We start from the raw sequence: 26,390 nt of genomic DNA, 5'->3' as shown, positions 1-26,390 counted from the left end.
TATTTTGTTCCACAGTCCCTGCATTAATGGAACATGTCATGATGGAATTAACTCTTGGTCATGTGACTGTTTCAATGGATACCATGGTGAGGTGTGTGATGTTCCCATTGATTTCTGCCAGGACGCACCATGTTCGAATAATGGCATCTGCCTTAGTCTCCAAACTGGTTTCAGGTAAGTACAGTTCAAGGGTTGATTACCAAGCTTTAAAGGAAGTAGAATCATCTTTTTGTGCAATGAATGTTAGTTCAAGCATTGTGTTTCATAAAAGTGATGACATGACATTCAATTTTTTTCTTGCTTTGAAATGGAGTACAAAAAGTTTTGCTTGGAATTTGCAAGCAAAATCACGGTTTCAAAATAAACATTTTGAATAAACACTTTTGAAGTTATAAAACAATGTATTTCTATTCTCTCTGTCTCTCTCCAAAAGTTGCACATGTTTATCAGGTTTCACTGGACCCACATGTGAAGTGAACATAGATGAGTGTTCTAGTTTCCCCTGTATCCAAGGATCATGCCTGGATGATGTTGATAGCTACACCTGCCAATGTGATGAAGGCTTCACTGGAATCCGCTGTGAGACAGACCAGGACGAGTGCCGTAGTGCTCCATGTCTGAATAATGGGACTTGTACCGACAGACCAAGGGGATATACCTGTCAGTGTCCTGTAGGGTTTGAAGGAACAAATTGCGAGGTAAATGGATTTTCTGATTATTCATAGGGGTTGTACAAGTATTGTGACGCAGATGATAAGTCTCTGGATTTTGAACCTGTAGGTTCAGGGTTCATCTCCCATGGCAACACATGTGTCCTTTGGCAAGGTAACTATCTACATGTGCCACTCTCTACCCAGGTGTCATAATTGATTAGCCAGTAGGTAGGAATTCATTGAATGATTAGAGGCCTAATCAGAGTAGCCATGCTAAAGTAATGTGTATAGTTCGCAGTGTGTTGAAACATTCTATTGAGTACTATATACAGCTTCCATAGTGATATTATTGTGATTGAGATATTACTATTTGACATTTTAGCATTGTTCTTATGAATTGTCGCAAGATAATTTCAGGGTACAAAACAAAATTTGAGATAGGTACTAAGCACATTCCAAGGTTAGGGTTAAACATAATTATTTAAATATATTTCATACCATAATAGTAACATATCTAACAAATAGAGGCTGCTAAAATTTGTAAAGATTGTACTCATTTATCTGTTTTATTGCCTCCCTCCTTCCTCATGAACAGATCAATGTGGACGATTGTTTTAGCAATGAGTGTGAAAACAATGCCACCTGTGTTGATGAAGTGGCTGGCTTCCGTTGCCGATGTCCCCAGGGTTACACTGGTCTGCTGTGTCAGCTCCCGGTGACCCCTGCCTGCTCATCGTACCCCTGTGCTAATGGAGGCTCCTGTCTGGAGGATGATGTTGGGTTCAGGTGTGAATGTCTGGAAGGCTTTAATGGCACTACATGTGAGATTGATGTCGATGACTGTGTCAACAATGGCTGTGAGAATGGGGCTACTTGTATAGATCAGGTAGATTGAACATGGCCCACAATTAATGAAGATGGTCCTGGCTGTATGGATATTTGTTTTGAAATCAACATTTGTTTAAAAACAAATTCCAGGGACCTTTGTTCCAGGGATTTTTTTTTTGCTGATATTTTTAAGTTCTTTTTAAACATACACTCAATCATTCATATTTGATTTTAATAATGGTATGATTTTTTATATGTATCTCCATTTACCATTTACAACTGTAAGTTCATTTTTTTTTCTCATTAATTTGTATATCTGTATAGTGAAAATTGAAAAAGTGAAATAAACCAATAAATCAAACAAGGAGTAATTAAAGTAAACGAAATTTGGAAATATAGGCGTGCATATTGTTGAGTGCTCATCCAACCATTGTTTGACAAAATAAACAGATATTTTTTAGAATACTACAGAAATATAGGAACACATATAAGATTGCGTAGATGTAAGCCATGAAACTGGATGTTCGAATGTAAAGAAAGATAGAAAGGAATCAACCTAGAAGCAGAATGCCTCCAATCATTAGCGGTGAGCAGAGAAGCAATGTGGTTGTCCTACAGATGAGAATGCACTGTTGTGATTTTGTCCATTTGTTCACCAGGTCCTTGGCTACATCTGCCAGTGCCCACCAGGTTACAACGGGACGTACTGTGAGATGAATATTGATGAGTGTTTGTTGCAACCATGTTTGAACGATGCTACTTGCATTGATCAGGTATCTGGCTTCCAATGTGTGTGCAAAAATGGTAAGTTAATAGTATGTTGCTATTTATTAGTTTACATGTTTAAGATAAGAAAAAATAAAAAAAAACAGGGAATTATATAAAATATAAAGTATTTGTCATCTTTTTTGAGCAGTGCGGTCTAACAAGTTTTAATTTTTGACTTGTGATCATGAGGTTGTTTAATCTGATATTAGCCTTGTGAACTTTGGAAAGACATCAATGTACACTTTTGCACCCTTATTATATAGGTGTTCAATGGGAACAAAATAGGACGTCATTGTTAATATTTCTGGATATGCAATTTGCTGTACTTATAATAGCTGCAATACTCCCTAGGAAGTGGAGATTGTGCATACATTGTGTGCATTCAAGCTAGAATCTGTAGACCCAGGTAATAATGTCAATGCTGTTGAATTTTTGATTAGCTTCACTACTTATCAATATATTATTACTCAGGGAGTGAAGATTGTTCTTGTATCATGTGCATTTGAACCATAATCTGATGACAAGGTTAATGTCAATTTTGTTAGATTCTTGATTTGCTTTACTACTCCTTTATATGATATCCCATAGGGAGTAGAGATTGTACGTACATCGTATACAGTCAAGCAAAAATGTGATAGTCAATGTGAAAATATTTGTGTAAAACACTTAAATATTCTGATGTGGGTGGTAAAAAATCAGGATATTATCATAACTAGTAGTAGTAGTAGTAGTAGTAGTAGTAGTAGTAGCATTATTATTACTAGTATTATTCATTTTCATATATTTTGTTATATGAATTAAATATCTTTTTAATTAATAAATTCATTGGCATTTCTTATTATGCAGGATACACAGGGCATGTTTGTGATACTGACATAGATGAATGCGGCTCAAATCCCTGTATGAATCGTGGTTCTTGTGAAGATGCCATTGGTGGATACATCTGTAACTGCACTGTTGGATTCAGGTAAAAAAAACAAAAACAAATATGTTAGAATACATGTACATAGAAGTGTTGTGGTGCAGCGGATTAGCCTTCAGACCTTGAACTATTTGGTCCAGAATTCAATTCCCATCCAGCACTCACACCCTTTTGCAAAGATTTCATCTACATTTGCCACTCTCCATCGAGGTGAGGTAAATAATGATCAGAATAGCTGTTGTAAAATCGGGATGATATTATGCAGCATGTAGAAACGTAGTATTAAGTACTGTTAATGTTGAATATCATTATTCAAATTATATTTGCTTTTAAGAGTGAAGTAGTCATAAAGCATGTAACCAATGTCAATATATTGATGTGGCAAACTATTACATCTGCAGCAAATTGCTTGTAAGTTCGTACCATATCAAGTCCTTTTACGCCTTTTGGACCCCTTGCGCGCGCCAATGCTCAGCGGCGCGCGCACAGTCGCACAAGCGCAGCCCGGCTGCGAGTCCGGCTAGCGCTAGGGCTGTATGTACGCTAGGGCACGGCGGCCGTGGCCCCTACCTGCTGCGCTGCATGCACTGCGCTGTCTTTTCTACTCTCCGTGGGAATGCTCTATTTAACAGGGGTCAAGAGTGTATTTGTGTTGGGATGTGTGTGTGTTGTGTGCATGTATTTATGCCTATATATGGTTTGTGTATCGAGTGGAACCTGCTTATGAGACACACACAAACACACATCATCTTCATCATTTATTTTTAAACAAGTGCACACATAGTTACCAAGAATTCTTATAGCATTTCCAATTATTTGAATGTAGGATAAAAGAGCACAGTTGATTAAATGCCTTGCATCATGAGGTACCGTGGCCGGCGATCGAACCCCGGACTTTCATATGTGGCCGGCGATCGAACCCCGGACTTTCATATGTGTCCAGTGAGGTGCCCTAGGCTTAGACCACTCGGCCACGGCACCTCCACCTCACAAAATTGCACACACATGACAACCACACACACTCAAAACACTTTTTACTCTTGTTTTCTTTTATTAAACAAGTGCACACATATATAGTTACCAAGAATGCGTATAACATTTCCATTTATTTGAATGTAGGATATAAGAGCACTGATGATTAAATGCCTTGCTCACGTGCATATATACATGCCATGGCCGGGGATCGAACCCCAGACTTTCATGAGTCTAGTCAGTTGCCTTACATCACTCGGCCACGGCACCTCCTCACATAAACATACATACGCAGACCCACATACGCACACAACACAAACGCAAAAAGAGAGAGGCACACACCTAAAATTATTAACATTTAAGCAATGCTTTAATAAGGTACAAAAGCACCTACATCACTTCATTTTAGAGCCTAAATGCAGGCCTAGTAAAATTACAAAATAAGTTCCATTAATGATCATGTAACACATAGAAAAAGTTCCCAAGGGGAAACTATGGGAACAATTTGGCATCTAAATACACAACACTTATTTTTTTCTTCCAGAGGCAAACTGAATTAATCGCAATACATGTCACTTCCTATTCCTGACCTAGCAAAACTGCCAGAACACCTGACTACCATGAATAAACAACGTATTTTCTAAGAATATCACATACACAACACAATAGTATTGCCAAGTGGTATTGCAGATAAATGCTATACTTAAGCAAAAGTAAAAGACATTTTTAAGTATCAGTAGTTCATGTACTCCATGCAATCTATAAGATGAAGCTTAAAAAAATGTATACATATACAGGTGCAGATCGGGGGGGGGGGGGGGGGCGGAAAGATGCAACCTACAAAATGCCTGAATTTGGAAGCGTCACCCCCCCCCCCCCGCCACTTTTTTTTTTGCTTGTCAGCAGTTTCTTGAGGCAATTTTGTTTTCTTTGCTTGTAAACTTTTATGGATAATTCGCACCCCCTTAAAAAAATTGAGGATTCGCAGGTGCATATATGATACGTTTATTGAAAGGTCTGTATGGTATGCATACCTAAAAAGCTTGTGCAGTTTTCAGAGTTCCATGTTAATTTAGATTAAATGGTACTGAATATTTAATTGTCACTATTAATGTTTCCAACTGTACACATTTCTATAAACATTAATATCCTTTAACATAAATGTAAAATTGTAAAACATATAATTCACCCATCCACCCAGAGTTGAAAATTTGCAAGTTCCAAAATTTCTATTTGTATTACTGCACAAATAATACCAAGGTTGTGGGGTAGAAATTCAAATTGTTCCATTCAGTTTTATAGTAACTTTATATAACATTTCAAACACATAACTCTTAAAGGGGAAGTTCACCCTGACAAAAAGTTTATTGTAAAAATACAGCAGAAAAAATAATAAAAAATATTGTCGAAGGTTTGAGAAAAATTCATCAAATAATTAAAAAGTTATTAGAATTTCAATTATTTGATTTGTGACGTCATATGCGAGCAGCATTCCTACATAGCGAATGGTAAAAAATCAATGAAATGTCATTTTCTCAGAAAATTGAAAATGGTTTTCACTGTACCTTTTGTATATCAATAGACAAATCATTTCACACCTGATGATGAATAGAAAACAAAATTAAGTCATCAGGAACCAAGCATAATTTGAAATTCATGCCTTTTATGTTACAGAACACATGGGGCAGCTGCTCGTTTATGACGTCACAAATCCAAAACTTTGAACTCTAATAACTTTCTTACTCTTTAACGGATTTTCCTCAAACCTTCACCAATATTTTTTACTATTTTTTTTGCAATTTTTACAACAAAGTTTTCTTCAGGGTGAACTTCCCCTTTAAAAACATAACCAATGGTGGCTCCTGAAGTAAAAAATTGGGGGGGGAGCAAGAATGGGCAAGTGATAACAAAAATAAAAAAACAATCAAGCATACAATTCTGGCAGGGGGGAGGAGGGGGCAAAGCATCTAACACCCCCCTTCTCCCCCCCCCCCAGTGCTGCTAATACATTATGTTCACACAAAATTTAGCTGCACTTTCGGGGATCACCTAAAGGGATCCATTACCTACCTTTAAGCATCAGACTTCAAGTGACATGAACGCCTATTATGACCTTCTTGCCCACATTCTGAGCAATGTACATGATAAGTAAGGCACTCTTTACATGTTTGGCCTAGGAAAGAAATTCTATTTTGTTTTTGAATGACCTGTACACATGCTTCAGTATTTCTATGGTTGGTACACCTAAAGAAAAGAGAAGTAATTTTATCATTCAATTTTTCCATCGACTGCTGGCTAAAGTTTGTAAGGTTACTATGCAGATACACAGACTCTGAAAGATGATTCATAAAGATGTGCATGTACTGAGTAACATCTTTAGCCTGAAATGTTGTGGCATACTTTGATACCCATGACCTTGTTCTGGATTCTAGTGACAGAATATCAACACAATCTGTCTTAAGGAGCTCCATAATGTCTTTGAACTCTTTCCAAAGCCACTTTATATTATCTAATTTAGGGTGCCATGGAATAAGGCTGTTGAAATCGATATGCGTCTGAATCTTATGGTGTTCAGGGCCTGTAAAATCTCGATATTGCAACTGAACCGATTCTTTGCTGATGTAAAATGCCCATGGAATTGAAAGGTCACTAACAAATTTTTCAAAAGCACACATATTCTGGCACTTGGACAGATCAACATGCTTAGAGTTTTTTCCAATATTGTCCCTGTGCCTCAGTATCTGAATCAGCTGTGCCACTAACTGATCTGAAATCCTTAAAAATAGATGCAATACATCAGGAACAACATTGGTTACTGGAATGAACGGTAAAAGTGGTGGTGCAACGCAGCTCATATTTTTTCCCTTTGGTAAAGAACTGTGTTCAGTAATTTCTTCACAAGTACGAGCTCCGTATTTGTTATCAATCATAGACCACTTTTTATCTGTGATATAACGTTCATCACTTGGACATTTGCACCACAAGCAACTGTATTTACTATTGCATGCTCCAATGCCCCATGACTTCATTTAGGAACTTGAGATCTGCACCCCAAAAATATTGCAATTGAACAAGTTTTCCATTCACTGAAATATAATTTGGAAAATTGACAACAATAGGGTTCAAAAATTTTGCAGAGAAATTTGTATTTTTCAGGCTTTCGAACCATGGCCAGTATATATTCTTCACTTAAATAAAGTCCATAAATAACCCTGAATGTGATATTTACACAATGAATTCTTTTTCCAATCCGTGTACCGTCACCACTAATCTTTACACCAAGTTGATCAGGAACTGGTTCGTCACTGTATGAACAAGACATACGATCGACAACAATTTGTAGTTTTGTTGATAAAGGCTCCCATGCCCCTATCATATCAACATATGTGTGAACAGGGAACATCTGGTCAATTTCCTTTGATCGCTGTTTCACTCTTTCAAACTGGGAAGGTTATTGAGGCATTTCGAAAGTTTTTGATAATTCCTGTCAGAGATACACAGTTCATCTTTAATGTAAAGTGCCTTATCTATAGAGAGTTTTTGCATTGTCTCCGTTTTACATTTTAGTTCTACTCTGTTCCCAAACTTATCACATAATGTCATATTTTTTACATCAATTTCTAAAGATTCAAGTAAGGAAATAGTTGCTTGCCCCGTTTCTCTGAGGTCACGCTTTACCTTCTTCATGTAAGACTTTGTGTATTTTCTCTTTTGCTGTCCACTTTTTTGTGAAATTTTGATGGCCTTTTTGATAAGCTTTTTAACAAGTCTATTTTTATCCCTTTCCAAACCTTTAATCATTTCTTTGCTTTTCTCAATCTCTGACTCACAAATTTTCCTCCTTTTTCTCTCACTGTTCAGTTCATGTTCAAGTTTTCTTTTTTGTGACCCTAATTTAACATTAAAATAAGAATCTTTCCACTTTGATGATAAAAATTTTGGGCAAAATATCCACCTTTTCTTCTGTTTGACTTCATTTTGCTCAACATTACCCTGATGCATTTTTGTAATTCATGAACAAAATAACCAAGGTCTACATCAGTGTCTGAAATATAATGAGACTGTAAAATCTGTCTGGCAATGTGCTCAGAAATAGTAGGATCAAAGAATCCATTTTCATCAGTACATTCTGTCAAAACTGTATTGTAAAAATAATTTCGATTTAATGGAAGAAACCATTCCTCTTGATGAACTGAAGCTACCAAGGAAGAAAAAAGACAAAGAAAAAGAACCGAAACAAAAACTGATGAAAGAATAAGCATAGTTATACCTGCTACAAATGAGTTTACATTTATCAGTTCAAAGGTCTAATATGTTACCATTATCTTTCACAAACCGTATGGTCAATTATACCCTCTGTGAATTTGTCTCCTTCTTAATGTGATATTGTAAGACACAAGTGGCCTTCGCTCCTGGAGCCATACGCTGAAGGTGTCATAGTTCACTTTTGCATGGTCACCTGCTTTGTTACATATACGTGTATGCCAATCCTTTCCAAGCAGTAGTTCAAGTTTGGTGAGCTCGCCAATGTGATAGCGAGATCCACGCGAAGACTTGATAAGCCCACCTTCCTTGATGAATCTATGAAATGAAGCTTTTTGAGTAGGAATGCGCAAAGTGACTTCACTGTCTGAGCCTCGTCTGATGTTTAACTGCTCCTGGATCTAAAAAAAGAATAAGGCAGAAAAGGGAAATAAAGAAATGGAAAGTGAACAGACATCTGGTCAAGGAGTGATCATACTCAAAGGGCATTATTCTTTTTTATAAGTAAAATGATGTTAACTAGTTAAAAAATGGAACAATAACATTTTTTTTTTAAATGCAGCAGTCTATTAATTATTATACACATGTATGATGGTATAGACTACTACTGTCACAGCTTCTTTGATATCAATATTTTTGTTATAGAGCTACTTTTCTTATAGAAGCTAGCTGTCAATTTCTGTAAAATTTGCTGCAGCTCAATTATTCCTGCCACCCCCCTCCCCATTGCTTTTTTCCAGACTCCGACTACATGTTTACACGAGAATTAAATTTTACTTGTAGATAGCTTATACCTTAAGGACATTTATGTTGATAGGTCCAAATAAAATGTTTACCTGTATGTAGGTCTGGTGCAGTAAGTGAAGATAGATGCTGTTTTCCTCTTCACTGTCAACACAGAATGGTATTACTATGTCCACTGCACTTTCTTTTGCAATCCATTGATCATACTTTGTGTGCCACCCTGTCCAGTGTACTTTTATCTGATCTTCCGTCTCTTCAAGGACTTCAAATGGCCACAGCTTAGAAGTTGACCATTTCTCAGCATTCCCCACTCGAATGTTAAGCTGTTTGCCTTCATGAAGACGACGATAATCCGTTCGCGGGACTTTGCGCAGCTTCATTCCTGATTCAAAGAAATAATAAAATAGAATGTAATAACTAGATAACAGATCTACGTCAGTAGGTACTCATATAGACTGCAAAAAATCATACGCTGGAGTCTGGCTCTCTTACTGTGATAACCTGAACCTGCAGCAAACTTCATGTGGACATGGCTAGCCCTTACTGCGGCAGCCCGAACACGTACTGAAGACGTCGAGGTCCCCGGGGCAACCCGGCCCCCATACATGTAGGATGGGGGGTCGGGTGTCCGGACACTTTATCTTTTTAAAGCCTTCTTTTTTGTCTGTGGATTACACTAAAAATATGAATTCATTACTTGTAATCATTATCTATTTTTGTTCTTTATAATATTTCCCAACATTTTGTAGTAAAAATTGATGAAACTTCGCTTAAATTTTTCCAAATGACATTCTAAAATTGATCGTCTGGACACACAATCCGTCCGGATACACAACAACTATACTTAGTAGAGCCGTGAAGTGAAACGTACCGGTACCGTACTGTAATTTAACTTTAAGCGTTTGGGAATCCGGGTTCAATGAATCAGAATTTTGATTTACTTTTTAATAAATACCTGAATAACCTTAAAAACATAACCCTAAATATGTACATATTATCACAGAATACCCATAGCTATACTCACTACTTATTCAGGGGGAAGAACTTACAGTAGAAAAGAAACTTGCTAACAGGCTTCGACAAACAGTCAGCTCAGCTCGACAGACGACAGCAACATACGGTACATAGGCTAGCGCGCCTAGGCATAGTGCACTGCATTTTGCAGCTAGGCGCTAGGCAGGCAAGCGCAGCATAGTGGGCCGGCGCCCGGGCCCGGTCGCCGCGCCATGCAAGTGATGCATAGGGTGATATGTATATTAGGTACAGTACGCGCCCGGACCGAATATGACAACTCTTGCCATTGGCTTGTGGTCTGACACATGTTTATTTAAAGCTAAAACGCGAACGCAAAGTTTGACCAATGAACATCATTCTTACATCATCGTAAAGCTTAGAAAAAACTGCACAATGACTCATGGGAACTAAGCTGTACGATACCATCAAGCGAAATTGGAAGAGTGGGAAATCGCTTGTGGTGACATAAAGTAGGATTTTACGTTGAATTTCATCCTATTTTTGATATGAAAGGGATGTTTTGACCCCAAAACGCGAATGCAGTTAACATCTTTGCAAACATTTCAATTATTTAATGGAAATGATATGATATCATCAGCATTATATCATGGGAACTAAGGATAAAATTGGGAACTTTTTTCAGGAATGACAAAATTGTTAAAAAAACATGACATTTCCAATGGTATTTCCATAGAGTGGTAGACACGCGCGGAAAGCACGCGCAGTTAGTGTCCCATAGGATTCGATATGTGATAGCAGCATGGTCATACCTCCGGTCATCACCACCTCGAAAATAACCCAGTCCTTTGAAATGGATATAATATGTCTTGCCATTGGAATTTCAATTTCATCTGTTTGATTGGCTGTTACAGGGGGATTCACTGTGAAGAAGCCAGCATGGAATGTGAAAGCAACCCCTGTCTAAATCAAGCAACTTGCATGGAAGGATATACTCAGTTTGTTTGTCAGTGTGCCCCTGGTTACACTGGACTTCTTTGTGAAACAGGTAATCTTGAGCATTCAAACCTCTTATAGCAAACACCTGTATAGAAAGACCACCTGACTATTACGACCACATGATTGGTTACCCTTTTATTAGCATGCATTTCTGCAAGAATCGTCAGAAGGAGGCTGGTTATTCTGAAAAAAAGAGGAATAATTTTACCCACTAAAACCTCTACTACAGGAGCCAGTCCAATAAAACTGTTTCCAATTTTCTGTTCTTGCCCCTTCCCCAAAGGTGATTCTTAAAGATATGTCTTGCCTTTACTGTCTTAACCATTTACAGTTTATTTTGTGTATTACCCAGCTGGCATAAAATCAGTGTTCAGTTTCAAGATAAATAAATGCAGTAGTAGGAAACGCTGATTTTTTTTTATCATGAGAAAGTTTGTCATACCAAGGATGTCACTGTCAGCGTAGATCTAGATTTCTTACAGTTAAATAAACTGAGCTTGGTAAGATCATGAAATGTAAGGTGGAAATATTATAGAAATGCATTATTGTTTTGATTTTGCAGCATTACCCTCCGATTTTGATGTCATCTTTTAACTCTGGGTCTGAAGTAGTCCACCTTGCTGATATTCAGTCAGGTCATAGCAGTCATATGACTGTCTCATCCTGGATGCGAGTTTTGGCGGCACCACAAGATTTCCTTATCTTTGGTTACATTGTTAATGATGAGGCGTACTCACTTTTCAATCCCTGCAGTCTCAAAGTCTTTAGTAAAAGGTAAGCTTAATATGCATCATCATTCCTTTTAAAGTACTTAGGGAATTGTAAAAATAAAGATATCAAGGGAAAATATAATATTTAATATAGTGATGTGTATTTTTTTGTGCTCATTGACAATGTTTAATCTCATTATTGTGACACTTATATTTTGATAAGCAGTTTGGGAGCAAAGTGTCTCTGTCCTGAAGAGTATGGTATTACTTAAAATACATAATTAATTTATATCATTTCTTTTATTATTTCATCATACAAAGCTAAATTAGAGAAACACAATACAATGAGCAAGAACAATAAACTTACAGAAGTAAATGTGTTACATTGATACAAACAAAACACAGCGATTCACATTATCACTATTTCATAATTCTTTTTTTTTTAATTCAACTCATTTATTTAAAGAATTTAATGCTAAGAATAAATGTGCATGGGGGTTACATAAACAATTGACAGCTTTGTTATTGATTGATTATTCATTTGTCATTTTCAAGAACTCATACAACAGAGAAATGATATAACAAATAATTAAAATGATTTCGATTGGCCGTTGAGCTGCCTTACCATGGTAGTTGCCATAATGGTAAAGTTACCATAGTTCCAAGTCTATATGAAATGGCCCTATTGGCCCAACCAACCGATGTACTCTGGATGCTGTACAAGATATAACATTATAAGCATAAATGAAATGGGTTAATAAATTAGTTAATCATTAATTTATGTTTCTTTCTAGGGTGAATGCCTATAGCTTTTAGAAATGAATGAACTTGATGATGGGTTAAAATGATTTATTCACTACAAAGTAAAGTCCAAATAACAGCCCAAAAGTAGAAATCAATCCATTTGTAGGTGCACACTAATTCAACTGCAGTGGAGTATTTGTATGTTTTTTGTGGTAAATTGTCTGAGGTAATTGCTAAATATAGAAAAAAAACATACTACATAACATCTGATAATTTTTTGTATAATAAAATCATGTTTTAATGCTAAAATCATTGATTTTTTTCATTGTTTCTCATTCAGTACATCGTTCAGCATAGGTTCGTCATTGTGTGACAATGCCTGGCATCACATTAGCCTTCAATGGTCATTTGAACCTGATATTAGCTGGATCCTCTCCGTCGACCAAGGCCGAACGGTATTCAGGAACAGGACCTTGTCTTCTGCCCGAGGCATTGGACAGGGATCAATAGTAATGGGCTCGGATAGCATGGGGCAGAAAGGTGAGCTTCTGGAAGAGTGATCTTGTTGACTGGTCAGTCTTGGTACAAAGATTTCTGGCCTGCCCCCCCCCCCCCATTTAACCCCCCAAAAATGCCTTGTGCCCCTGATCTTAAGTTAGCCCCCCCCCCAGAAAAAAAAATTTAATTATAGATTATTTTCTCACAGAGATTTGCAAAATTTCCTAATATAAACCTCTTCTTTTTTCCTTGTCATAAAATTGTGTAAAAGAATGTGAATGTAACAGATTTTGGGTTGCTCCAGTACAAACATGTAGTATGCCTTGTACCAAGTTTCTATGCATCAGTTAAAATAGTGCTGCCATGGAAATGACTGAATGTTAAACGATCAGTGTATCAAAACTGAGTTATCGCATAATGAGAAATTAAATTCATGCTATTTGTTTGAACCACATGCTCGACAATCAATATTTTTTCATTCAAGTAGGCTTATACTGACTGTATTTGAGTCAAGTTTTATGTATTTATATCTTACTCTAGATTACGTGGTGATGAGTGGTGTCAATGTATGGGCTTCTCACCTTAACGAGCAAGCATTGGATGAAATATCATCGACTTGTCAGCCCGCCCTCTTTGGTGATGTCGTGTCGTGGACAGATGTCCTGTCTTCAAAAAACATTACTTCTTCTCAAATAGAATCTCCATCAATGTGTGATGGTAAGTTAATTTTCTTGCTATCAGTATTTACAGCATTTTAAAGAGAGTGGAACCCTTGATAGCAGTAAATTATTTTAAAAATATATATATACATATATAAAAACGTGAAAATCAAAGAAAGAAGTGTGTAAAAGTGCATACTTTTATTGCTTCAGATACACACACATTTTGAAGTCCAGGGCTCCGTAACACAAAGGTTTGCGATGAATTGCAAATATGAAAGAACCGCACTGATTGGTCCCTGGTCAGTATTTTAAACAGAATGCACTTGTAACATTGATATTGATTGGTCAGTCGATTTAGCGATTGATCGCTAATCTTTGTGTTACGGAGCACAGATTATATTAACTTCTCTTTCCTTCTTCGACATGATTATGTATAATGCTGATGTTTGCGTTCAAGTTGCAGATTTTTTTTACTTTTATTATTACACTATCACTAATACATGACGAAAACCTCCATTTGAGAACACCATACCCCAATTTTCCTAAATCAATTATCTTCTCCAATTACGACAAACCCACTGCCCCAAGTTTAAGTATCAAAACACCTGTTTCTTGACCTCGGTCCGAAGATAACACAACAGCCCGAGCGCAAAGCTTGCCGCCATTTCATTTACTTACTTTTATGATTTCGAGGTCGATTTTCTTCGTTCGAAATTGAAAATGGACTAACATTGGATTTCTGAATACAAACTTCTCCAAACAGGGTAGACTAATGAATTCATCCCTACAATTTACTAATTCATGTATCTCTTTATTTACCCCAAATTTCTCCAGCTGTGAATGAGTGCGCATCAAACCCATGCATCCGTGGAGCTTGTGAAAACAAACTAGATGGTTTCCATTGCGAGTGTGAAAGTGGTTACAAAGGAGAACTATGTGCAGACACGCAAGACCTGTGCAGCGATGAACTGTGTAAGAACGCTGCATCATGTCAAACAATAGAAGGGGAACCTATTTGCCTCTGCAGGGATGGGTTCTCCGGCAGTTCTGCGAAACGAGGAAAGGTAAATGCATCGAAAAAGCAGGCTGTAATTCACTAAAATACACATTTATTAAATTTTTTTGTTCATGGTTTTGCATTTATTAGAAAATGTCATTATGATTTTTTTTCTCCTGACAGACTGTTTACATATTGGTTTAGGATTGGGTACAATACCCGTTACTTGTTTCCTTCAGTACTCTAAATATATGCATATACAGGCACACATTGCCCGAGTGTGCACCTACATCTAATACATAATGGGATCTTATATTCACAATTAGCTAATTCACAGTTCTTTGTGAGGGGGCTTTCACACATAAGCCTTTTAGTCAGCTGGCTATGATAAGTTATTTTCATCATCATTTTTTTCAATAACAAGAGTTGCCCCAAGTGGTTCATCAATTCAAAAATTGAATTTGTGATATTTGTGTTGTTAACAAAATGTAATTGTTGTTATCAAGTAATGGAATGAAAGGAGAATTTAAAAAAGTGCTGGCGTGTAGCAGGTTGCAAGCACTTTTTCCGGTCTGTATTTATGTGCTTTATTATGTTCTCTGCATTACTTGAATATCAACTTTGAACTATCATTTGAGTATGCTATCAGGATTGAGCCGGATAATTTTCTTTCTAAAACTTATTAACCTTTGCACTATTTTTTATTATACCATAATATCTAGAATTGCAGCTGTTGTTGTAATTTATTGATTCTTTTGTAATATTTTTTGTTAATTTCATGTGTATTTGTTTATTCTGTTCTGTAAAACATTTGTCAATTCAGCTGTCATCAGCTGTGATCATCTTTTAATAAATCTTCAGTCTTGAGTCTTGAAATTGGCTTTCCATAGCGTACATGGCCCCCAGGGGGGGGGTGCGGGCAGTCAAATATATTGCTGTACACACGCCTGACCAAAAAACATGTTTAAAGAGGTTTTTTACAGTTTTGGACATGGTCCACGCGTGAACTCATTAAGGGTATCAAAACAGTGATTTTCAAGAAAAGGGGTGGTTTTGAAAGACTGGTCAATGGTCAATCGCAGGGTCAAATGTATTTAGGGTATGTTTTTTTCCACCAAAATTTTTTTTTTAAAGACTAGCCAAACGTGTTAAGGTTATGTTTTTTTTCCCAAGCTTTTTCCCAGAGGTCATATTTTTGATACATCTTGTTTAGGGGCCAAAATGTGTAAATAAAGCCAGTGAAAAACTTGATTAGGGTTTTTTTTGCACACAGAGAAAAACTTGTTTAGGGGGTGTTTGGAAATTTCTTGGTCACACATGTGTACAGCAGTATATTTAACTGCTTCCCTCCCCCCCATGGGACATTGGCATAGGCTTGTTGAAACTTTCAGGTGTTACAGCCATTTAAACATACCCCTTTGATGGTAGATTCCCATTTTGATTGTCATCCTTGTTATTGCAGTTGATGGAGCCTGGTCCCACTGGTCCTTGTGGTCAGAGTGCAGTACTACCTGCGGAGGTGGTACCAGATCAAGGTCCAGGGCCTGTACCAACCCAGCCCCACAGGGAGGAGGTCTAAACTGCTCAGGGAAGGCCGAGCAAGTTGGAATGTGCAACGAGTTTGAATGCCCAGGTATCAATCATAAGTTGTTTAATTAGGAACAATCAGAGCATAGAATGTCAGATTAACAATTATATTGTATGAATGTTTGGTTGGCTATAAAAGCCTCAATCGTAGCTTACCTGGGCTTTTTTCTGAGCTTAAAGATTTTGGTCGCGGATTGCAAAATCATGAAAAAAATCGGTAAAGAATGACATAATCTATGCTGTTGCATAGTTACATTGCACAGAATTCATATATATTTCTTATGTGAATTAATTTTGCTTATTTATTCATGAAATCATACTTAGTACTCTAATTCACTGAATAAAGCTCCTTAATATCTATTTGTGCTGAAAATATGTCGATCATCATATTTTAACCAATGTTTTTTAATTTGATTTTGAAAGGGCATATGTAATATATGGCCCTATGGAAAGCGATTCACAAAGTGACAAAACCTTGGAATGTTAATTCCTTTAGATGTGACAGTTCAATGCATGATTATTGGTGATTATTTTATCTTCCATTCTAAAGGATGTTTGAGGCTACGAAGACCCCTCCGAGGCTACCTCAATTGTGATGAACAACCGGAGATGACAAACTGTACCATCAGCTGTCGTCATGGTTACGGCTTTGCCGAGAGGGTCATGAACAGCTACTACTGTGGGAAGGATACAAACTATCGATGGAATCACCAAACTTCCAAAAATAGAAGGGCTGTTTTTCCTTCATGTACAGGTAATAATTATAATAACATATATATCAGTACATAAAACACAATGCATATATAATTTAACAAAACGTTCAAGATTTACTCAATATTTGACATGAGATGCAGGATGTAAAAAACTGTGTTATGTTATCCTTAAAGGCATATGATATGAAACAGAATAATAGCTTTATGTGCTACATGGAAAGCATGACAGCATATATATGCTGCACATGTGCACTTTAATTGATGCAAATGTATTCAATTTGTATGAATTCTTCCTTTATCTTGTCACTCATATTGAAGGAAGTAAATTTAATCAATTGGACTAAATTTAATTTTAAAAATTTAAAGTAAGTAGAAAATGTTTACTTTTTGATTGACTTCTTTCCAAGGATGTCATATACGTGTTAATTAATGTTTCATAAAGAAATAGGTGTATTTATTATTAAAGTGGAACAATTAACATTCAAATTTGATTCAAATTTCAGAACTTTCTAAGAGTCATGGATCCACGGGGGTAGTAGAAGTTGGCTTCCCTGGCGCTGTTTGTTCTTCGGCCAGTGATAAGGAGAGTTTAAAGCAAGCTGCGTATCAGTCACTCAATGCACATTCTGACGATATAGATTGCCTCAAAGACAAATCATGCAAGATTCTTCGTATCCAGGTGAGCATTTCATGATGGTTACCATAGTAACAGTGCTTCTCAGCCAATCCAAATCAAGGAAAGTTGTCAGATCTGACAACTTGTCTGTCAGATGAAAAATGATGATGAATTTCTCCCCAGGTAAACTAAGGTTTTGTGAGTTCATGTTGCTACTTGGTCTATGCCTGCTTTGTCTTCATTTGGTTTCAGCTATTATTGTCTAATCCTTCCCTATTGGAAAGGACACAGCGTTCCACAGTGTTTGCCACAGTGTGTTCACATTGCAGAACATGATTTGAAATCACCTTCACACTGTGAAAATTTGAGCATTTCAAAAGTGTGAATCACAATATTCACAAAGCCGACCATGTGAGCAGTCTCACTGTCGAGGTGTCCACAGTGTGAAAAAAATCTCCACACTCTTGAATTTGACAATTTCAACTGTGTGAATAATATTTTCACATAGTCCAGTATGTGAACACACTGTGATCACACTGTGTGATACTTTATTCTTCCAGCATAGGTCACTGCCAACCAGATAGTCTAACAGCCATTTGACCTAGAAGCCATATAGCTATTCACAATTTTGTCTATTTCAAGTTAGTCTACATTGCATCTACATATCATGTAGATATAATATCCACATAGTCTAACTAGATATTGTCTTTGTGGTTGATGAACTGTCCATGAATCAAATTTTCATTTCACAAAGTGTACAAAAATTAGTAGGCAAAGTAGAAATTAGACTAGCTTGCCATTAGCCTAAATTAAATGTGCATTTAATTAAAAACCTAATTCTGTGACAGTGTGGAATATGTATATTGTCCCTTTTGGAAATTGGTTGCCATGTCATTATACACTTTTGCATGTTCATGGAAAATAATAAGAAACAAAAACACCTCTTTTCATTGTATTTTCTCTGGTCTGTTTCTGTGAGTAGGTGTTGAACTGTCAGCTCGAAACCAACAAGCGTAGGTCGATCCATCCACAAGGAGAGGTCAGAATAAGTATCACAGTCTCTGAGAACGATACCTACGAGCAATATTACCCGGAAGCTGGTGAGTAATGTATAAATGTCAGTGTAGTGGGGTGTTTCATAAAGCTGTTCGTGATTTACGAATGACCTTACAAATGACTTGGGATACCTTTTTTGATGCTATAATCTGTTTGTCGTTCATTGCATATAAAGGTATCACCAGTTTTTCATAAGGCCGTTTGTAACTCATCTTGATGAAACACCCACCAGGGGGCCCAAAACACAAAGCTTAGCAATGATCTACGATGGATTCTATTGACTACAATGTACAATCAGTCGTAAAAATGAAGTGTACGATTAATCGCTGACCTTTGTGTCACAGGACCCTGATTCTTTTACATTCATCATAACTGTTTTTTGAATAAACAGTATTCCTTTTTCTTTATTTCATAATGAATTCTAAAAAAAATCAAGAATTCTGTTGTAAAGAATGTGCGCTTCAAATTTTGGCATGATCACGCAAACGATGGCTGATTTCATCAGGAGAGTTATGATGACCAAGTTCTAAATACATCTGAAATAGCCTTCTATCTGTATCTGTATCGTTCAGTCAGGAAAATACCAGGATTGGAACATTATGCTAACTTGAAACTTGAAAAGCATGTTACGTGTGGAGTGGCTCGAAGTATTAATTCTGCATTAGTCCTGCATGTTGCACAAATTTTCAATATTTGTATAATGTTCTTGTCCTGTCATGTCATGTATAACCTGTGCACTAAAGATTTTGTCTTGTATCTGTGTTTAAGTAAAATTTCATTTATAGCATCAGTGAAATTCATTATTATGATTATTAACAGACCATTTTCAAGCAATGATTACAAAATTTGTAAACAATACCTTTGGGCAGAAATGCTGCAGAATAAAAAATAACAATATTTTGAAACTAATAAATGTATTAATATATGTAACAATAATCTTTCTTGCAGATAACATTACAGACTTGGAGATTTCAGAGCCACTGGACCTATTCTATTATGATGTGTCTTCACTACTGACGAATGACTCATTGACGCTTGAGATCAATGATGAAATCTTACACAGTGATCCATCTTCCTTCACAGGAGATGTCTGGGAAAACTGTCCGCCTGGGATACATAGAGGGCAGTCTTGATGGATATTGCGGTGAGAAAATCATGTGCAATTCGTGAAAGAAAATCATCCTCCATCTGTTTTCTTTTTCATATACACTTGTGTGTAAAAATAAAATTCATTTGGTATTTCAAGAATGGTATGCATTTCTATTCCTTTTCAAGAAGATATTTTGAAATATATTGTTATATTGATTTGAGATAATTCTGACATTTATTTATGATGTTATAAATATCGACCTAATATAATTGTGCTCTTAATTGTTTGTTTGTTTTACATTCAGTACTTTCTCAAACATGACTGTATGTCTTCGTATTTGAGACAGTGTTCCTGGAAATAGGAAGAAATAAAGTATATTTTTAGTAGCTAAGCATATAAACTAAAAGTGTTGTTTCATTCTACTTTTCTGCAGTGCCATGTGGGATAGGAACTTACTATGGAATGGAAGGCAATGCCACTGATTACGAGTGCTACTCGTGTCCTTTGAATACATATCAAGATGAGGAAGGTCAAGATGAATGCATTCTTTGCCCCCCAAATACATTCACCGATGATTTCCATACATCTAACATCACTGATTGTAAAGGTAACATCACTGTAATTCATAGACACTCAATTGTGTATCTTACTTATTATGAATGTTAACTATGTCAGTTGAATACTTGCCTTGATGAATGCATTCTTTGTAATCCAGAAAAACTCACGTAATATCACTTATTGTATTGTAAAGAAAATGTCATTGGCTATGAATGTTATCAAAATCCTTAGAATACGTACCGAGGTGAACGCATTATCTGTTTTACAAAGACTCTCCCCTAACATCTCTAGCTATAAATCAAATGTCACTATGAATATTTTGAATGTCCTCTGAATACTTTTAAATATGAAGAAGGACAAGATGGGTGCATTGTCACCTCATTATTGCATTCACCGATTGCATTCTCACCCCTAACAGAACTGATTTTAAATGTTGCCAGTATTTGCTTTGAAGAAGACAGCCAAGATATATGCATTCTATGTATTATTTTGACACAGTCACACGACACTGATTTTTTGTGTAACCCAGAGGCACTTGCATAACATTGCTAATTGTAAAGTAAATATCTGTGATTATGAATATTGTCAAAATCCTTTGAATACCTACCAAAAATGAATGAATTCTCGGTTATCTAGATACATTTACCTAACATCACTAATTATTATACAGCAGATGTCACTTACTATGAATATTATTGATGTCTTTTGAATACTTTCTAAAGATGGAAAAAAAGGAAAGATGAATGCATTCTTTGCCCTCTAAAACATCCACTGATTGCTTTCACACCCTACCAGAATTGATGTTACCCATATCTTTACTTTGATGAAGACAGTCATGATGAATGCATTCATTGTCCTTTCAAACCTTCACTGATGATTTCCATGCATCTCCTATCGCTGATTGAAATTATGAAGATATAGTTCCAAATAACTGCTAATCATGATCAATAATATTGTAATACAAATTCAAAATTAATTGAATAACTTTCACCGGTTTCATTTACATGTTATTTAGGTCTATATTGTGATCACAGATTTGGTATTCGACTTTGTAGCAAGTTAGAAGGAAAATTTGTTCTTGCAATGTCTTCATTTTCTTTGCTATAGCTCCTCCACCTATTCCTGTTATCATCACTCTGCCTCCTACTCAACCACCAGATCATTTCCCCCTTCCTCTCATCTTGTCGGTGACGACAGGGGCCATTGTTCTCCTGGTCCTCGTTCTCCTCCTCGTCGCTTGGTGTAAACGCAGACATCGGTATGTAACTGGCAAGGGCCCAATTAATAAAGACTTAGAATCATTATTGTGTCATTATGGTAGTAACCTGAAAATCCTTGTCTTAATTCTTTACTAAGTTACCATGATATAGCAGCCAACTTATCCTTATCAGTGGCGGATCCAAGAGGGGGAATTTTTGGCCTGTGCCCCCCCCCCCTTTTTTTGAGAGTCAGCAAATATTTTTAATGGGAATATGTCGTTCATACACAAGTCAGGACCTTATTTTTGTCAATTTTTACATGGAACAGAATGATCTGCATTTTTAGTGACCACCTTTTTTTTTGCTTGTCAAATTTCCCTTGGAAAAAGTGCCCCCCCCCTGGATGCGCCCCTGATTCTTATCATTGGTTCTTGATGGATGGGCATGATTCGTATTGATCTTGGTACCTTTGCAATATCATAATTGTATTGACCATGAAAAGTTCGATATTAAATAAATGCTCCTTGCACAATGATATATAGCTTAACAAAGAAGCTACAATATCAATTTGTAAAATTATCAGTATAATTGTCTACAACTAGACATTGTTTTTTTATTTATACGTGTATATAGGGGAATAATTGTTCATGTACCTGGCATAATTTTCAGTGATGGCACAATGGTTGATTGCCCCTCTTGATATATATTTATAGTGTCAGATTCATAGGAAAATAATTTATAAATAAAATTATATGAATCTTAATCAGATATTTGGCCGTGTCATGACCAGCCATATATTCATTTTAGCAGGAAACTTTGCTGACTGTAATAATGATTGGAAATAATAACTTGATCTATTGACCAGTGGTGGCTTTACATGACCTTGCTTTATCAAAAAACAAGAATCCACATCAATATCTTATCAAGTATGGTATATATGGTACACATCATTTGCTTGGGCATTATAATAATTGCACACACGTTTTATCTTTGAAATTGTCCAAACACTCTCGGCTATGCCTTGGGCATGCAAGAGCTACTCTAAAGGTACTTTATAGTTGTAGTTCTTAATGCATAGATGACAGAATTAAGAATCATAACTCATACTGTTTGATTCCTCAAAGAGTGATGGTACGCAAGTTGAAATTTATATCCCACTGTCCATTCCATCTTCCAGAAACAAGACAGGATCATTTCCCACCCAAGATATCCAGATGTTAAACGCAGCTACAGCCGGGAACCAAAGGAACCTATAAATCCTCTGAGGAACAAAGTCCAGGGATAACAAACCATGCATTCGTCTTTGGAGGCGATGATAGCTCCTCTTCTAAGGAGAAGATGTCCACCATGGACAGTGGGAGACACCAACTTTACCTTCAGAGAATCATCTTCAGATTACCCGACGCTTAGAGTTGGCACAACACCGCAAGACGACTTGCAGGTTTACTTACCACCGAAAACGCCAACTACATTTGGAACAAAATAACAACTGGAGCAAGAGATATAAGCGATCAAAATCAATCTCTGTGTTGACTGTGCACCGTGTGTAATCCAAATAGAAAAAGTATTTAATAAGTATAATATTCTGTTTTGCATGGAGCTTAATACATTGGAACATCTCTCTGCACTTTACATGTAGTGACCCCAGTTATCGGATCCTGGTCCGCCTGCATGTATGCTCACTCTCCACTACCTTTGGAGTATTCCAACAAGAGTTTCTGAATTCATCTAGGCATAAAACTTCCAAGTTGACGGGTAGAAAGTAAAAAATGTGGATTTACTATGATTATTATGGCACGAGGCCTACATGTTTAATAGTCGCTGTGTGTTTCAAGAGTTTAAAAGCGTGTGCTTTTCATGATTTAGCCATTTCCAGTTTTCATGCAAGTATTTTTTCTTGAACTCTTCGAAAATGAAGAAGTGCTCATACAAGCTGACACTTTTGTTGCCTGTAATATTGTCATTCGCTTAAAAAGACTTGTATCAATATATAATTTTGCAACAAAGCCTCAGGATAATACAGAAATGTAATTTTACAGGATTTATAAATTTATACCTTTCTGAAAAACTGTATATAATTTTTTTTATATTGATTGTAATTGTATATTTTTCAAAATGAATTAATTTGTAGTAATCACAATATCAAGATTTGTATAAAATAATGATACGAGTCCTGATGAGATGATTGGCTGAAATCTACTATGTGACCAGTAATTTATAGCTTAGCATGATTTTCTAGAGACAGCTACTTATGACTAGTTCTGTTGTCTGGACACGGTTTGAGTTAAAAAATTAAAAATTAAAAAATTAAAAATTACTTGATGTATATTATACAAATATACTAGGCTTTGAGTAAGTGTAGCGGGAATTATTCATCTGAGGTTGGACTGTCATTACTCTTTTTTCCTGAGGGGAAAAATAGTGATTTTCCAGTACAACTGAGGATCAATAATTCAGTCTATACTTTCGAAATAAAGGCCTGGTATATTTGTTTTATATCCTACTTTAATAAGTTAGACCAATAGATTCTGATAATCTAGTTCTTGTACTCTTAGTTCATCCTTTTTTTAATTTGAACTAAACCAGCCACGCTGACTGACCTACTTTTCCTCAAGTGCTTAGCTACACGCTCAGTGCGCGGAACGCGTATTAGTGCTTGCACCGTCATGATCATGGAATAGCACATTTTTTTTCGGTGGGCATTTCATTTTTGACATCATTGCAAAGTAGTGAGAATGTTTGGTCACATGATGCTATTTAAACCAATTAGCATACAGGAATTAATTTATGTAGGATATAATCTGAGTTACACCCTACATCCTGCTTGTTCACTTAATAGGGAAATACCTACGTTCTGGGTCTATATTCCATGAGGCCCGAGGATGGTGGGGTTAAAGGTCATCTAGGTGTCAAAAGGTCAAGTTTTGTTCAAATTGCTCTCATTTTTTAAATTTCTGCATCAATTATGGTCACACTTGATGCAAATGATCCTTGAGTAATACCACATGTGTGTTAATGAGAATGGTGGGGTCAAAGGTCATCTAGGGGTCAATTGATATGAGGTCATGTCCATTTTTTAAGTTTTTGTTCAACTTGCTCTCATTTCTTTATATCTGCATCAGTTGTGTTTATATATATTCAGTACAAGTGATTTTGGGGTATTACCACACGTGTGTTCTTGAGGATGATAAGGTCAAAGGTCATCTAGAGGTCAAAAGATCATATTCCATATTTCATTGATCACAAAATCAGGCGAGACTCATGGTTGGTAAACCACTTTGTTGAAAGGAAATCATTTTACGTCACAATCATCACAGTAAAAATGTGATTTTGTCACTGAAATTGATGGGCAAATAGTAGTGTGGAGTATTATGCATGAATACGCACGTCATACGGCCTCATACATGTATTACATGGTTGAAATCAGCACTGGGCATGTGCATAAGAATAAAAACAACAACAGCTGTTACTTGTTTGATCTTTGTATATATATATATATTGTGAAGAGAAGAAAAAGAATTAACAAAATAGAGAGGAAATGAGTTTTATTAAATTATATAAATACACTAAAATCTTTCAAAAAGCTGATTGTGCTTTCATTTAAACTTTGTTCGTCATTAATTGAAGCTCAATATATCACCAAAAGAGGAGTTTCCTAATATGGCCCTTATAACAACAACAAACATCTAGCATAAGAAAACATTAATAATACAAAAAATAAGAAAATTAAAAAGCTCAATTTAATATTAATATTTGACAGTTTGCACTTATTTTAAAGTGTTACTTTAATTTGACAAATAAAGACTTTATTCAATGTTTCTCTACAAATCGTATATAATCTATTACAAAATGCGCATGTGATACATATCATACAATGTTTTGCATGTATAGGAAAACAAAGTTTAACCCTAAATCTCCCGGGGTATTTTGATTCTTGTCATTCCCGGGGGGGGCCATTATGGCCCCCCCCCTTAAGATCTCGGCCGCCGATCGCGCGAGCGACGCAAAAATTTGCACGCTGGTAGTGTGCGATGTAATCTACAAGGCTGTATGGTAAAATTTTCCAAAATAATGAGATTTTATTTTATATGAATTAATTATGCTAATTTATGCATAAATCATACTTTTTGCTCTAATTCACTAAATAAAGCTCCTAGAATGCTAATTTTTGGTAAAAATTTTCCTTGTAGCATTCTTAACAATCATAATTCAAAAAAACTTTGGTTTGGAAATAAATTTCTTATGTATTTTATTGTTTTATGAATTTCTTATGTATTTCTCTGTTTTTTTACTTTTTGTTTTTTATTGTTTTTTCAATGGAAATTGTTCCAGACATAATTCTGATCATAAACAAGGCAAAATTAATTAAGTTTAATCAGTAAAAGTAGAAATAATGATACATTTATGAATTTTGGCGAAATACGCAATTTGCATTGGATTTGTACATGAAATCACGTTTATGAGCAATTTTGGGTCTGACATGCACTTGCATAATGTTGCGTAATGTCGTAACCACGTACCCGGGCTTCACAACTTTGGTCTCAAAATTTGCGCGAGACTTGAATGTAAAAAGTCAGTGAGCTGCGAGGTGAAAAAATTTTGCGCAGCAGATATATCGCGAAAATTGTTGAGGGGGGGCCATTATGGCCCCCCCCCCGGGAGAATTAGGGTTAAACATTGAGGCAAATTCGATTTGCCTCAATCCATCAAAGCCTACCATAAATGTAATCTTTGCATACTCATAGTGCGTTTTAACTGGTGCTGATATTTAAAAAATTGAAATGATGAAAACGAAAAATGGCCTCTTAAACATCTACTTGAAAATAGATAATATATTCA

At 36.1% G+C, this 26,390-nt stretch overlaps 1 pseudogene; it reads left to right on the top strand.

Annotated features, from left to right (window-relative positions):
- Positions 1-24,523, top strand: part of LOC121426121 — a 40,360-nt pseudogene extending 15,837 nt beyond the window's left edge.
- The last annotated feature ends 1,867 nt before the right edge of the window (positions 24,524-26,390 follow it).

This window comes from Lytechinus variegatus, chromosome 13 (genome assembly GCF_018143015.1).
Source record: "Lytechinus variegatus isolate NC3 chromosome 13, Lvar_3.0, whole genome shotgun sequence".
In the NCBI taxonomy this organism is placed as follows: domain Eukaryota; kingdom Metazoa; phylum Echinodermata; class Echinoidea; order Temnopleuroida; family Toxopneustidae; genus Lytechinus; species Lytechinus variegatus.
The sequence above is the reverse complement of the archived record's forward strand: the minus strand, read 5'-3'. Positions and strand labels throughout refer to the sequence as shown.